Below are 16,813 nucleotides of genomic sequence, written 5' to 3' on the forward strand. Positions count from 1 at the left end.
GCAGAGTTACCAAGTGGGCGCCTTAGTCATTGCCCTGAGCTACAGGACCCTCCAGGAAGCCCGAGACAGGGGTGAAATTGGGCAGCTCCGCGCAGCCGGCGCCCCCAGGGCTGGTGCGCGGCGGAATGAGGCGGCGGCGGCGGCAACAGCAAGGACATCACAGCTCTTTGGATGGGGGGGTGAGGGGGGTGGGGGAGGGAGGAGGGAGGGGGTGAAGCCCAGACTGGGATCAGTCACTCTTCTAGTCTGGCTAGAAGGGGCGAGAAAGGCGCGGGCAAATCCCCAGCTGTATCTGGGTGATGGATACATGGCGTGGAAGGGGGAGGGGCCATCAAGTGAAAATCACCTTTGGGGCTTGGTTTTCCACTTTTTAAGGGTTAGAAATTGTGGTGCGTTTTTCTCCCACCCCTTGGATTCCGTCTAAGGGGAGTAGGACCTTCTCACCTCTACAGTGGGTGAAGACTTCACCGTCTACACCGGTTGGTCTGGGAGATGAGACTTGGGCTCCGGAGGAATGGGAAAGCTGTGAAAGTTTCCCCGTAAGTCACTGGGCCAGATACCAAGGCTGCGCCAGTCAAGTTGCCCCTACAAAGAGGCAAGCTCTTGCCTTTTATCTTTCCCCTACTCAAAATATTTAAAACCATCCCAAGATAAACATGGATCACCCCACCCAACCCCAACACACAAGAACATCAGCGCTCCTGGTGCGTTAAACTCTGAAAGGAGTTGCTGAAGAAACAGCACCGGAAGAGCCCCAGCTTGTAAAAAGAGAATAAATGAATACCAAATAACAGTAAACACGAGGCAGCGCCGCGAGTGTGGGGAGTCCCTCCCTGGACGCTGCAGCAGCACCTCCTCCCCTTCCCAGATGCGTCCCGCCCTCCCGGCCTCTGCGGACTCTACCCAAGCCGGACCTCAAGCACACAGAGGCAGTCCAAGCTCTGCTACTGCCCTTGCGGTCCGGACCTCCAGGGTGCTCATCCCCGGACCCTGAGCCTCGGATTTCACAGCCCAACTGCGCTAGGGTCTGGGATGATGGCGATGAGCAGCTGGGGGTGGGGAAAGATAAAGGGGGCCGGTAGCCCACCGACTCTGTGCTGCGAAGACAGGGGTCGCCCTAAAAGCTAAGGAGAGAAAAAAAAGGGGGGGGGGGTCTTAAGAGGAACTGGAGAGCGCTTGAGGCTGGGGCGCTGTTGCCTGGCTCCTGGCCTTCACTTCCCTGCACCTGCTGCTGCGGCCCTGGGACGCCCACGTGGGTGCGTGGGTACAGGCGGGGTGTGGGTGCTCGCCGCGGTCCTGCCCACATTTTCCCCATCACAGCGCTGAGAGAAGGTGGAGGTCTCCTGCCAATACGTTGGGATGAGGGATAATGAGATGACCCCCAAATCCAGAGGGGATTCCTGAGATCCGAACGCAACCTTCAAGACTCCAGCTACCAAGCTGTTGGTTCCTCGATCTCCAGGAAGCTGCAACTCCTTAATGGTGGGGTAAAGTGAGCAAGTGGAGCGGGTGTCCATCCGTTTAAGGAAAGGCTGGCAGATGTGGAAGGGAGGGAACGGAGAAAGACAGCGAGCTAGAGAGCTTGAGAGCGGGAGTCAAGGAGGGGGCGGAGGAAGGGAGAGATAACGGTGATGCTGCTGATGCTGACGATGATGAGCGGGGGAGACTGTGCGCGCCCTTAGAGTGCCAACTCCACCTGAACCCGAGGCCTGGGAGGGGAGCTACAAGCTCAAGAAAAGGGAAAGGGGCAAGAGGATGGATGGAAAGCGGGTGAGTATCTGCCCATGTATGCACTTGTAAAAGGATGGAGGGGAAAACAAGCTGCGGTCCCGCTGGAGTCCAGTGACCAGTGAGATTCCCGAGCCAGCGCGGGGGGAGGGGAGTGGGGAGCCACCGTGGGAGCGGAGTTGAGGGAGAACCCCCCCCCCACACACACACACACACACACACCCGGTGGAAGCAAAACCCGTCAGTCTGTCCAGGACAGCTGAAGAGGGATGAATAACTGACACAGAATGCCTGGGCAGTGTCGCTTGGATCCGGGTCACCTCTGGAGGAGAGGGGTGGGGCTCTTGTAAAATTGCCAGAGACGCGAGATGATAGCTGAATCTTGAATCTTTCTTAGGAATGGAAGGTCGTTATTTTTCGTATCCAAAATATGCCTTCCTTCGAAAATGATTAAACTCTTCAAAGGAACCGTGGCAACATTTTAAAGGATTTTAAGGAAATTTACTGCATTTTTCAATCACAGTTGAGGAATGAACACTTGGTTTTAGGCTGAATCCCCCACCCCTTCCTTCCTCTTTGCCTAGATCAGTTTCTCAAGACATAGATGCTGTAACCCAACACTGGAAGGGGCCATAACAAATTTTGCTGGAGAGGTGGTCCTTGCAGCACAAGGGGAATCCTGTAACTCAGGATGGAAATCCAGGAAAGGACTGTAAACCTTGACCATGCCTCTGTTTGAAGTCAAATTCTCATATAGTAGTCTCTCTGGTCCTGAGTGCCCAGTACTCTCCTACCTGTGCTGTGCCTGGGTCTGAGGAGTTTCACTGCCTCTTTGGCCTCCATGTTGAAGGCCTGAGTGTAGACCTCCTGGACCCCATTCAGCAAGGAGGTTCACTAAGGGACTCCATCACCAGGAGCTGAGCCATAGCACACGCAGAGGGTTTTGCCCTTCTCCCCTGGTCCTCCCAGGCTGCAGGTGTACCTTTTTCCTTGATGATTCCTTTCCCTTTTCTTCATCACACATGCACAAATCCTTTTAACCCTCTGCTACCTGCTACTTGCTTGGCAAACGGCCTTCTCATTCTTGAGTTCAAGAATCTCCTCTTGCTGAGTAATCCTACCTCTCTAATAGGCCCCAAAAGATTTTTCTTTCTAAGAGAAAACAATGTGGGAAAATGTCTCCAAGGAAAGGATGGCACCTCCTTTGGTTCCCCAAAGTTAGAATTAAAATAGTGACTACCATGAAAGATAATGCAGAATTCAAGCTTCTTGGCCCCAATTAAGGGTCATTGGTTTCCTCCTGGCTTGCAACTTCAAAACAATGACAGGCTGAGTAAAACTTCATCCTGTATAGATAACCACATTTTCTTGATCCATTCATCTAAGGCATTCTTCTCATAGGCAATTTTTTAAAAACTTATTTATTTATTTTACAGTAAAATGCATTTTGACTTAGTGTACACAAATGGAGCGCAGCTTCTCATTCCTCTGGCTGTACATGGTGCAGAGTCACTCCAGTAGTGTAATCACACATCTATGTAGGGTAATAATGTCTGTCCCATTCTACTGTCCTTCCCATCCCCTCAGCCCAACTCCTCCCCTCACTCCCCTCTGCACAAACCAAAGTACCTTCATTCTTCCCTATCCCCTCACCCCACTGTGGTCGGCATCTGATTATCAGAGAAAACAATTGGCTACATGGTGAAGTTTTACTCAGCCATAAAGAAGAATGAAATTATGGCATTTGCTGGTAAATGGATGGAACTGGAGAACATCATTCTAAGTGAAATAAGACAGACCCAGAAAGTCAAGGATTGACTGTTTTATATGTGGAAGCTAGACCAAAACAAGGGGGAAAAGGGGGGAAGGAGAAATTCCATGAAAATAGAAGGGAGATTACTGGATCAAAAGAAGGGGATTGATGGGGAGAGAGGAGGGGCGGAAAGGAAAGGATTAGTGGGATGAGAAGGACCACATTATTCTATGTACATATATGAATATAACACAGTGAATTTCACCTTGATGTACATCTGCAAAGCACTATTTTAAAAAAAACTAATAAATATAAGGAAGACTAGTAGAGTAGAAGGGAATAGGGGAGAGAAGAGGTGAAGGAGGTGAAGGAGGGGGGAGATACTGGGAACTGAGTTGGAGCAAATTATATTCCATGCGTGTATAATTATGTCAAAATGAACCCCAAAATTATGTGTAACTATAATGAATTAATAAAAACATTAAAAATAAAAATAAAAACAAGAGCATAATTTTAAAAATGACAGGTAAGACAGATTTCTAAAACCCTGGGTGGACTGGTGGAGACACTCTCTCCTTCAGTTCAAATGCATGACTTCTTGACTCTGGGATTGCAACTCTCTGTAGGAGACATAGAAGCTCCTGCAGACTGGATGCCTTCCTGCAGCACTGCTACATCTTTGCTATCGCCTTTCTTTTGCTAAAAGAGAAGATGTTACAAAACAGTGAAATGAAATAGTGCTTCGTACACAACCACATTATGCTAATATTTTTTATTTCTAAATAACATTTTCATTTCTTTTCACAGTTATGCAGTGTAGAGGTTTGTTTTTTTTTTCCTGTTTTATTAACTCATCAACATACAAGCCATAATATTAGGTTTTCAAAAATGTATTTCTAAATAATTTTCTGCCAAATAGTGTAGTGTTCTTGAAACTTATGTGCAATACTTAAAGATGAAGCTGGTTTTCAGGAATATTGATAAACAATTTCTTTTCAACCATCTGTAGGTGTATCCTGACAGATGAGAAGCCTTCACAAAATAGAAGACGTGTCAAAATCTGTGAAATCTTACAATTAAACCAAAGATAATATTTTATGATCACTACTAGAGAAATATAAAATTTGTTTTTTTTTAGAAGTACTTACATAGAGAATTAAAAGCACAAGAATATCATCCCTTTGTGGAAAAGAACTTTCACGGTACATCCTTGATCTTCCAATATTAACTGGCAGCTTCTGATACAGAGTTGTTACCCAGGTTGTTTCACATGTGACACTGTGCTCCCAAGACAATGAATTTTTGCCTCAATTTGGGGAGACACAGGGAGAGAAAATAATTCTACTATCTACTACCTATGCTTAGATTTTGGAAATATTTTCATTTTGATTGATTTTTGACAGGCTTATAAAATGGCATCAAAATATTTTCGTAATAACAAGATTAACAATTTGCAATTTATAAATCAGAATAAACCACAGAAAGAATTATGAGGACATATCCTAAGGTTTAAAGTATAAAATCTCTGTTTAGGTACAGTATCAAATCACAATATCCATTCACTACCACTTTATGGAGAAAACAAGTTTCCATCCTAGGTGACAAACAGATTTAACCATACTTAGAAAACGTAAGTTAAACTACAAAGTAAATCTACACATTCTGTGCCAAAATAGCCATTAATGAATACAGACTAAATATTACTTAAGGTTGCTAACTCAATATGTGACTATAACTTATGGATTGGGTATATTTTTTTTACTCTTAATAATATGAATTAATAATATCCCATAAATTTACCAACTATCACTACTTGGGACATTTAATGCTGCTTTGATTTGTTGTTATGTGGATAAGGAGAATAATAAAAGCCAAGATATTCTTGTTGACAAGAACTCTGGAAGTTACAGTGGGACATGACTCACCTCTGAATCAAGAAATCATTTGGAAGACAGAAAGAAATATGTTTCGTTGTATGAAAGTAAGTGATGAATGAAAATAATGCTTTTTAAAAGGTAATAACAAAGCCATTATTCTTTCTTTGAATGTCCATTCCCTTATAATTGATATGACATAAGGAAATGTCCTAAAATATTTTCATCAACTTTTACGAAAGAAACACAAAAAGGAGAGAAAGAAGGAAAGAAATATGAAATATATGAAATAGCTCTGTTTAGCCCTCTTCCTAATTTTAAGGTAGCCCAAGCTACAAAATAATGCAATTTTAAAAAGTGGTAATGTAATGGAAGTTTTGCCAAGCAGCTAGGATTATGATAATTTCAAAAAACAAGGGAAAGTATCCTTATGTTTTAAGTAAATTATCCATTGAAATAATAGTCTTTAAAACAATTTTCTAATTGACATTCACAGCTCTTTTATCAATACACTTCTCTGGGACCTGGAAGGATTTATTATAGTTATTCCTAGGCTATCTACAACTCATGACTGCTGTCACAATTGCATTCCATCTAAAATGATGCCTTCTAACGGGATGAAATGAAATAATGTGTTGTTGGACAGGACAGAAAAACCGTACCTTCCAAGAGCCTCTGAAGGCTGTCTCAACACAGTCCTCCAAGCAGCCTAGGTCTCTGTCAATGAAAGTGACAGCAATTAAAGGGAGAATAATTTATACATGCATGGGATACAAATTCAAATACTTTATTTTAAAGAATATTTTTGTTTTCTTCTTGTAGATAATAAAATGGAGATATGAAAAAGCCCAAGAACAGAGGTCAGGATACGAGAACTGGGTTCATATCTGAATGAAGATCAGAAATGAATATGTTAAAATTATTTTAATTTACAACGGGAAAGTACAACAGAGTTCTTTTGAGCCAAAGAATACGAGAAGATACTTTTGAGTAATGTCTTTTATTGAGTTCAATTCTTCCTAATCTCTGCTTCCCTCAGAATTCTTGATTGGCCTACCGTTAACCAAAGGTACTGAATGCCAGCAGCTGATTTAAACAGAACAAACAATGGTTAGTTCACTTCAGTATATCCTCCATTCTCACCTTTTCCCTGCTGCCAAGGCAGAAATATCCATACCACTGCCATTTTGCCCTTTCATTTGTATGAAGATGTGGTCTTACGTCTCTATTAACATTGTATGATGCTAATTTTCACCATTTAGGACATAGAACATAGTTAAAATGTGGTAGGGCTTATTTGCCTGTCCTCCATATGCATTTCATTAGTAATCTTCAATCTTATAATTTTAAAAATGAAGGAGCTGATGCCAAAACAAGTGCACTTAATTTGTAACACAGCTAGTAGAAACCCAGACCTTCTGACTTACTGGTGGAAAAAAAAGTTGCTGTCCAGTTTGAAGATTTTATTCCAAAGTGTATAAACCTCCAGAGTCATTGCTGGCTGTAACTCTGTCCATCAGAGTTAATGCAAAAGCAGCAATTCAAAGAACAACAAAAGAAAATGACAAGCACATTGTGAAAAACAGCGAGGTACCAGATATCTCTTGGTAAATAGAAAGTAGAAATGCATTAGTATTATTATTCATTATTGATCTTGCCCATGAGGTATACCAAGTTCTCTAGCCTTATGTATCTATCAGCATTATTGAATTAACACTTAAAAAACTAGCTTGATAATAAATAAATGTAAATATGATTTAGACATGGATATTGAAAGGAGTATAGGTAGTGCTATAGCTGTAGGTATATCTATAGATATGAGCTTTATATAGAGAGACTCTGGCAGCAGAAGAGAGTATGTACTGGGGAAGGCTCAAGCCATAAATGAACATTTGTTTATATGGAGAAGGCTAAGTGCTATCAGCACAGAATTTCTGAAAGACAGCTTTGTAAAAATGCCACCATATTCTGCTTTGATGCTTCTTCCAATACAGCTTTCCCCCAAATTTCGGGGGTTTCCTATAGATCTAATTGGGTTCCTGTCTTTAGAAGCAAACCACATCCACAACTTATTTAAGATAGTTCTCTTTCTGTCTTGGAATAAAACTAGAAGCAGTGGGAAAATGCCAACAAGAATGTCACTTATCCTATTCTCCTTTTAAGGGCTTTCAAGGTTTGCCTTAAGATTCGTGTGTGTGTGTGTGTGTGTGTGTGTGTTTTCCTGAATTTTTAATGCATGTTCTTTTATTTTTTATCTTTTTAAATCTTTTTTTAATAATAGACGGATGCAATATCTTTATTTTGTTTATTCATTTTTTTTTAATGTGGTGCTAAGGATCGAACCCAGTACCTCACATGTACGAGACAAGAGCTCTGCCACTGAGCCACAACCCCAGCCCAATGCACGTTCTTTTAGTTGCAAATTTGAAGCCCAATTTCACTGGTCATTTCCCAAATATGATTTATAGTTTGAATCTGTTTCTTAATCTTGAGAGTATTTTGCCTTCTGAAAATGGCAAGTTTTAGATCCAGATACTCACTTCTCCCCTATATTCTGCTTGAAAGCTGATCAGTTTCATCTTTAGTTATTCTCTGTCTAGTTGCACCTTATCATATACAACTAAAAGAAATATCTGAGCATTCATGCTCTAAAGCTTTTTAGTCATATTCACTACATTATCAAGTATATTTCTTTTTCCACATCACTGTAGATGGCAGTTTATTACCCTTTCCTTTCCTCTACAGCACATGTCACTTCGCATCCTGGTCACATTTGCACTCTCTTTTCTGCTCCCACTGTCACCTTTAGGTCCCTTATGACATCTTTTCTGGCTTAGTCCCCAAACCAATGCCACTTGTTTTAGCTTTCTACCACAGTGACATCTTTGCCCTTCTGGGTACCATTATGTTCCAGGAGCACACATACTACTATGTAACGAACAGCTGCAAGGATTTGTCTTAAACTAGTCACCAGTATGGAAGGGTGGCTTCTTTCTGCCCCACGTGCTGTCAGCTGGAGGGACCAGAGCAAAGGGCCACCTTCCAGGAGAACTGCCCCACCCAAGTGTCTGGCATTGTGTGCCCCCCTTCTCTGCCCGCTGCTCCATCTGCTGCTCGCCCATTCCTCATAATGACGTCTCCTCCTCTGGTGACCTCTAGATGGCTTGGCTTCTCATTACATGGGAGTGCTGGCTTAGCCACACTTCTTCTAGTGGCTCTGACTTGCTAGGAACAGGAGCAGAAGCTGCAAGGCCAGTGGACGAGCGCTCCTGAAGATGGCACAAGATCTCTCCTGTCATATTCAGCTGATTGATACAGTCGTACGTCCCACTCAGATTCAAGGGAATGAAATAGAATCTGTATTTTAATATTAGAAGGACATGGTCACAGTGCAGGAGAGCATGAGGATTTTGAGGTATTTTTAAACCCATTCTTGAAAAACATACTTTGCTACCCATGTCCCATTGCTACTCCTGGGCTAGAAGCATGAGGGTGAGTGACAGCTGAATGCAGTATCCGGGGACAGCACGGTGTGACTGTGGTGCAGAGCAGTTGCAATAGTGGGAAGTACTTGTCAGCCTTGCATTCTTCCCCATCCAGTTCTTCATGGGCTGAGAAAGTCCAAAGGAAGTTGGAAGCCCTAGAACTTGGGACAAGGATCTGGTGTGTTTGGGTACAGGGACTGACTAAATCAAGAAGAAAACAGAGGTTTTGCATCCTTGAGGCACACTCTAAACCCTCACCCCTGACATGCAATTGGGAAAAACCAAGGTAACACTTGGGGTTTGTGCGGTTTTTTGTTGTTGTTGTTGTTTTTTATATAAGGATCACATCCAAGACAGCTGCCAATCCCAAGAGACTGACAAACTATTTAACAGTTGTGCAAATAGGCTGACAGGAACACCATGCATAATACTCACACAAACTCAATACAAACCACTCACCACACTGGGAATTTATCAGAAACCTGAAGAACTTACAATGTGCAGTAAAACCTTCTCAAACATGGTCACAACAATTCTTTCCTCCATGTCTAAATGATCCTTTAAAATATGACCTTGAGGCTCTTCCTAATGTCTTGGAGTTACACCTCACCACCTAAATCTGTGCTCAGCCCTGGGGCTCACTTTGGCCCAAGGGAGATTAACAAACATAATGCAGGTACAGACTTGGCCAAGGCTTACCAATGAGGGATGAAGATTTCCATTGCTATTTGAGGACTCTGGCATAGCCTGTTGGAAGATGATGACCCCCCGGGCATGGGTGAGTCATGTCAGCGGAATCCCCCTGTGGAGCATCTCAGTGAGATAACCTCAAACTGTGCAGTACTAGAAGAGACACCAAGCGCTGCTGGGGAGCAAGTGACTTCAGGTGCCAGCATCCAGAACGTGACCCAGCTGATCTGAGGTCCAGTTGCTTATCCCAAAAATTGAAACCAAGAAATTTATCATTATTTTAAGTCACTGTGTTTTGCATTAATTTATTTTATAGCAATATTTAACTGATACAGATGTAAAATACATTAGAAATATCAGGTATAATGATGATTGCTGTTGAAATACACATTAAAAAATAATGAGTATTTTGGAATGAACAAAATTGAAACTCTTTCCTAGAAGGCATCTGGAAAAAAATAAAGAAAATTAGTATGGAATGTCATGTTTCTGAGGAAACAGCTCATTAGCCTACCTGAGAGTGGGTCTGGAGGGAGCTACAAAACTCAAATTCAGGATTTCTCTATGATTCATTGTGAGCCATTGTTTTCTTTCTGAAGCTTCAAGAAGACCTTCCAGGAGTTGATTTGTATTTTATTATTAGTTTCTTATTTCTTAAGTAAGCATCAATCATCAAATTTCAAGTCACAGAAATATTCTCTCCTATGAAAAGCCTTGTGGATTTTTATATTTTGTTCCCAGTACCCTGCTATCCCAGCCTTGGATTCCAAGGTCTGGCTGATGATAACTGTCCTTCATATCATTAGGACTTCTCAGTAGAGACATGCTGAGCCTTGAACCTCGTCACTGGTCCGTAATTAGTGAAGGGACACAAGAAACGGAGTTTAAGTCACAGGTGATTGTTGTCTCTCCTGATGATCATTCTCATCTGTTGGAACAAATATGAAAGTGTGAGAGTGAAGCCCTGCATCTCACACTGAGCATACTGCCTACTGTGTTTGTACCATGTCTCTTTGTCCCATGAGACAATTTTATTTTCCAATATGAATGGGACATTTCTTGTGAAATTCAGATGGCTACCGTGGAGACCCTACCAGACTCCTTACATCCAATCTGGGAACTTGTCTTAACTCTTAAAATGGGAATACTGTGATAGTTGTTACAGCTTTAGAACTTAAATCAAGTTGGGATGACTCCCAAGAAGGTAGAAAGACAGTCAAACTACTGATAAAAGTATTATCGGAGTAAATAATATATTATCTGAATAAATATGAGGTCATGACAATTGCCTTAGTGAGTAGATATTATTTTATTTTATTTCTGCCTAGTTATTTTTCAAATGACACTGTTCTCCAAGGAAAAACAGAGCTCTTATACAAGAAAGTCTCTTCCTGTGTGTGTTTTTGTTTTACTTTTCAAAAAGATTCTATATTGATAAACAGAGTAGATTGCAAGGGAGTGAGAGAGAAGGTCAGGCTGATCCACAAATAGCTAATGTATGGAGCTAGTGTAAATCTTCCTACACAACCACAGAGCCAGGGCCAACTAACACGGCAATAGTACCACAGGACATGCCACCTCTGCAAAGAATTAAAGTATTGCTCTCTAATAATGTTCCTACAGTAGAAAAAGATAATAGATGAAAAATGATGGGTGACAGGTAGATAGATAGATAATGAAAGACTTGATCAAAATATACTATCTTATTTTTGTCTACAATTTACTTTTAAGTATGTTCCTATCCATCTTTTTAAAATTGTTTTTCTTTCTTTATAAAACTTGCATTTTCAAGATGGAACACATTGTTCTTGTTACCCTTAGCAATACGAATTTTTTATAAAATATTCTTAGTATATACCTTTGACTCATATTCTTTAATTTTAGGCACACAACTCAGGACTTGTAACTGCATACATATGGAGAGAGGTGCTTGGAGAGAAAATCTGCTCTTCTGCAATATTGAATACAAAATTAAAGTCTGTCACAGCAAGCATAACTTGGAGAAAAGAAATGCAAGATGAAATATAGCTTTTAAAATCATTACTAAAATACAATGTGTGCATTTTGCTTAGACAATAAAAATGCATCATTGGTATACCTTGAATTCTGATTTACTTTAATAAGCTACTGAGATATCTTGAAAATAGACATTATGTGAAACACTCAAACTTATTCAGCTTTTGTATTGTCAATAAAGTTATTTAATAATTATTATTTCTATGTTCTATATTTTAGAACTACCTGAAAGCCTAAAATTTATCAATTCCTCCTAAAATTATCATTCTTAATAAAATTCAGCATCAGTTTCACTATGTGTGTGCTGTCAGTTAATTTATATAATGGCACATATTTAATTGGAGAGAAAATTTTCAGTTTCCTGATTGCTCTGTGGAATGTGAATTTGTCAGTACCTTTCTCAAGCAATCTTTTCCAAGAAGACTTAAGAGGATATCAGAGAAAGAGAAATGGCATGAAATCAGGTTTGACTGTTCTTTGCTGTGGAAAACTTCATTTGATAAAGAACTAGGACACACACACACATACAGGATCTTGCAAATTATCAATTAAATAGATTATATTAAATAAGTGGAGTCAAGTACAGATCAAATTATTTTTCCTATCTTGATTTATCCTGAAATAAACCAAATGGATTGCAATATGCTTCAAGAGAGGTCCGGGGCAGAGAGCTCAGGACATATTTGCTTTTTAGAATAGTTTGTCAAGAAGCCAGTTTTCAAGGAAGATTTCTTATTTGATTATGTTTCCATAACTTTTGAAATTTTATGAATTTCTTAATTGATAGCCATTTAAAATTGATAGCCTTGTTTAAAAATATATAGCCAATCACTTTAGAATGATAAAATGGAACAAAGATATTTTAATGATTAGAATGGCTTAATAAAGTACCCTAAATGGGGGATTGCAATTCTTGATCAATTATATATCATAAAAATCATTGGTGTACTATTTTTCAATAAAAATTATTTTCATCAAATTATAGATAAATTAATGTTGGCTTTTTTTCTAAATTGCAAAACTTGGTATCTATCAGATTTTAGAAAAGATGTTCACAGGATATGCACATTCTTGGTAAGTTTTATTTCTGAAAATTATTACTCTACTCTTACCTGTACATTGAAAAATCCTTCTAGGTATATGATCCTGTGCTGGCCACTGTCCCCTCAGAGAGGTGACTTTACCCACTACAGTCCTCATCCCTGTTGTTGATGATGATGATGATGATGCGGATTCCTACAGCTGGGTACGCTTCACTTTCCCTCTGTGGTGACTCTTGGGACTTTTTCAATTGCATTTATAATGCAGGCCCTCAACATGCACCTTTTAATTTGAAAATGTCTTTTAGTTCTAGTGGCAGAAAGAAAGAACAGAAAAGCAGGAAGAAAGGTGAACCCCAAATTGGTTGATGCTATGAATCTTTTATTTGCACTTCTGTTTTTCTAAATTTTCTACAATTAGTATATTCAGTGTGATGATGGAAGAGTCAAAAGTAATATTAAGGAAAAGACATCTGTTCATTAAAAACCCGTGTCTGCAGCAGCTTTTGATATTTCATCCCAACACAAGTCCTGTCTCTTAGAGTAGGTATGATGTTATCAATGAGGAAAGGTGTGGGCATATGCTCCTAGCATGGAGGTCTCCCTCCTCTGTCCTTGGCAATAATTGAATCACACACACCAGTCTAAATCCACCTGAGCCAGGGAAGGAGAATGCAGGTGTCTGGCTAAGGAAGCAGTGATTTCTCACTCATCCTTTATGGTAGGAACTGAGGCAGGTGCTGGGCCAGTACCTACCTCATGTTGCTTCCCAATCTGTTTAATGAATGCCAGTTTCCACTTTATCCTATTTCTTCTATGCCATTGCATATCAGATGTTTGGGGTGCATATTCTTCTTCTGGTTTCCCTTATGAAAATGCTCTATAAAAACTACTTCCAGACATGTTAGAGCAGATTACGCATGGCCACAAGATCGTGGACTTTAAACTAGAGAACTAAAAAGATGAGAAGGTAGGGATTTTGTAAAGAAAGAGAGCATCTGTTGTAGACCTGTGTTTTAGTGTAAGTACAGAGTGGAGGGTAAGAATGGATGCTGTGTAGTCAGAGGAGTGCAGATGGTCTAGTCATTGACAGCTGCTGTTGCATCATTATTGCTCACTTTGACTTCAGCTACTCAAACCTGATTTTGTGAAGGTGATCAATCATTTCTGCACACAGATTCAGCTCAAACAATGTTTAAAATGGTGATGGTGGTGCCTCAACCACTGCCAATGAACACTTTGGACGAGTGTATGTGGTTTTTCTAGAAAGAATTGTACCATGACCTTGAAAAGAAATGCAGAAAGGAGGAGGCTTACTTTCTTCCTTTGACTGATTGTCTTATGAACCTTCCACTGTAGGGGTTGTCTTTCCATAATGTTGCTGTTCTCTTGCCACCCTGAGTCTACAGATGCTATGCACACATCAGGAAGAAGGGAGAAGCCAAGGCTTGCAGACCTGAGAAATCAGAGCCCTGACTTGTGCCGGAAGCTTGGCCCATCCCTGGACTTCTTGTTATAAAAAGCATACATTTCTTTATGACTGAGATCAGGATTAGCTGAATGCAAATGAAATCTTCAAAAGGACCACCTGGTGAATGTCTAAAGAAAATGTGGTTTACATATGCAACGGAATACTGTTTGGCAGTAATTAAGACTGGATTCCTATCATTTACAACAACATGAATGGAAATGGAGATCATCGTGTTATGTGAAACACACCAGGCACAGAAAGATGAGCACCGCATGATGTATGTGGAAGCAGAAAGGTGCATCTCATAGAACCTAAGAGTAGAATGGTGGTCACCAGAGGCTGGGGAGAGAAAAGGGGTAGGCAGGGATGGGGAGAGTGACCAGAGGGTTCAGTTAGATAGAAGCAAGCAGCTCTGATGTGTTATTGCACATAGGGTGACTTTGGAGGACAATAATGTACTGTACATTTTAAAAAGCCAGAAGAAAGGATTTGGAAGGGTTCCCTTCTCCTTTTGAAAACCATTTTTCTGTATTTTCTACAGGTGCATTATAGTTGTACATAATGATGGGACTCGTTGTTATATATTTGTACATGCACACAACATAGCAATATAATTTAGCCAATGTAATTTCCTAGTATTTCCCCTAAAGAAATTATAAATGTTACATTTGAGGAGATAGATATGTTTAGCCTGATCTAAACATAACCCAATATATATGCATTCAAAACATAATGTTACTCCATTAATATGGTACAACTTCATGTACCAGTTAAAATAAATTTGATTTTTAAAAAGACATAATTCCCTCAAAGAAAAATTATCATATCAATGCTCTAATGACTCAGTCTTTTTGGCTTCTACCATTAATCTGAACAAAATCCAAAATCTATTTCTTGGCTTAGGTGTTCATTTTGTCAATGTTCAAATATGTCAGCTAGAATAAAGTTATAATCAATAATATCACCAAAATGAATCACTTGAAGCATGGAAGCAATATTTTTAAGCAATATACAGTAAAAATTTATTTTATTGACCTTGAATCAATAAAGAAATAGTTCTTAAATAATTACAAATATGGAGATAGTAGCATCAAAGAACTATCAGTTTTATTTTACAGATAAGGGAAATCAGGAGAGAAGCTGGGTATAGTTGACCTAAAATCCCTATTTTAAAGGAAAATAATTACTTTCTTATGTAATCAATCTACTTACTCTAAGAATTCATTGAAATTTGCCTTATTAAAATTGTGGGAAATATATTTTTAAAGAGCATGCATGAAGATATTATAGTCATGTATGATAAATTCTGATATCAACAGCCTAATGAAACATCTATAGATCTCATTTAAAGCTGTTAAATGAAGGAGGCTAATAAAAGAGATATTCAATGATTTAAAAGACAACTTACTTGCTTAATTTCTACATTGAATGGCCAAATCAGTAAAAATCAAACCAATACAATCCTACACTCTAAACAGGAATGCAGGGTTAGTTTAATTTTCAAATTGTATTTTAATCTTACAACTAATTAGTACAATTAACAGAAAAAGGAAGAAAATCATATAAACATTGTAAGAGATGCATAAAATGACTTTAGTAAATTTCAAAGACTACCCCAGGCAAAGGAGGTTAGGAGGAAAGTGGACCTTCTTGTCTGTCAATAATGACACGATAGTGGAACCATGCCCAGTGTACAAATGAGTCAGCTTCTTGCTACTGAATCAATACTGGGCTGATAGTCCTAACCAAAGGCAAACATAACAAAATGAAAGACTTAGTGCAAAATAAAAGTACAAATATTTGATGACAATATGATTGTATACAGAAAAATTCCAGAGTATCTACCAATACATTATGGAAATTAAATAGTGAGTGAAACAGGGTTACTACCTGTAAAATTTTTCACCAAAAATATGTTTATACTTGCAACTAAGTAGCAGCAATAAAAGCTCATGTGCATGAACAGACACATTCATACACACATGCAGTAAAAAAAAGCACAATTTTACTACCATCAAAAATGTAAAAAACCTCAAAAATATGCATGGCCTCTACATAAAAAAAAATTACAATACTATTGAAAAGACTAAAATTTAACATTTTCATAGATTGGAGAAACTAACTCGCAAAGATGTTAATTGAAGCTGAAACATTTATTTAAAAATTCAATGTAATTCTTTTCGAAATCTCAAATATTTTTGGAAGATCACAAACTGACTTTAACATTTAAATAGAAATTCAAATAATAGAAAAATCTCAGTCTTTCATGAGAAAGAGGAAGAAATCAAGGGAGTAATAGCTTTTGACCATGGAGACTTATCAATTCCATGATACAGTGTACTTTTAGTGCAGGGAGAGAGGTATCCCAGTGGAATGAGTAGGAGGGTTCAGAAGCAGATGGATGCACTTGATGGACACTTGATTAATCGTGAAGGTGACAATGCAAACAGAAGGGAATGATGAGTCTTTCAAAAAGTGATGGTGATAATGAATGTTGAAAACCTCACACATTTATGAAAACTGATTGCAGGTGACATTAGGACTATTATGAGAAAAAGGCAGTGAGGCTTCTGGAAGGTGAAACAGAAGAATATTTTTAAGACTCTTAGATTTGTTGAACTCTATTAAACACAAAACTCTACTAATAATGGAAAACAATTTGCAAACTTTTATTAAAATAAAATGCTTTTGACTGAAATAACATTTTCGACCTAAATTAGGAACATTAAAAATGGGAACAAGGTACAGAGTTGCAG

General features: G+C 39.2%; 1 long non-coding RNA gene across 1 annotated transcript; it reads left to right on the top strand.

Annotated features, from left to right (window-relative positions):
• The first annotated feature begins 1,143 nt into the window (after nucleotides 1–1,143).
• On the top strand, nucleotides 1,144–12,347 carry LOC131424326 (uncharacterized). The gene is made up of 3 exons (XR_009227109.1): nucleotides 1,144–1,770; nucleotides 6,178–6,465; nucleotides 11,415–12,347. It is a non-coding gene; the product is annotated as an uncharacterized LOC131424326 (long non-coding RNA).
• Nucleotides 12,348–16,813: the final 4,466 nt, after the last annotated feature.

Source organism: Marmota monax, unplaced genomic scaffold (assembly GCF_021218885.2).
Source record: "Marmota monax isolate L192 unplaced genomic scaffold, Marmota_monax_Labrador192_F-V1.1 WCK01_AAM20220418_F8-fsc00060, whole genome shotgun sequence".
NCBI classification, from domain to species: domain Eukaryota; kingdom Metazoa; phylum Chordata; class Mammalia; order Rodentia; family Sciuridae; genus Marmota; species Marmota monax.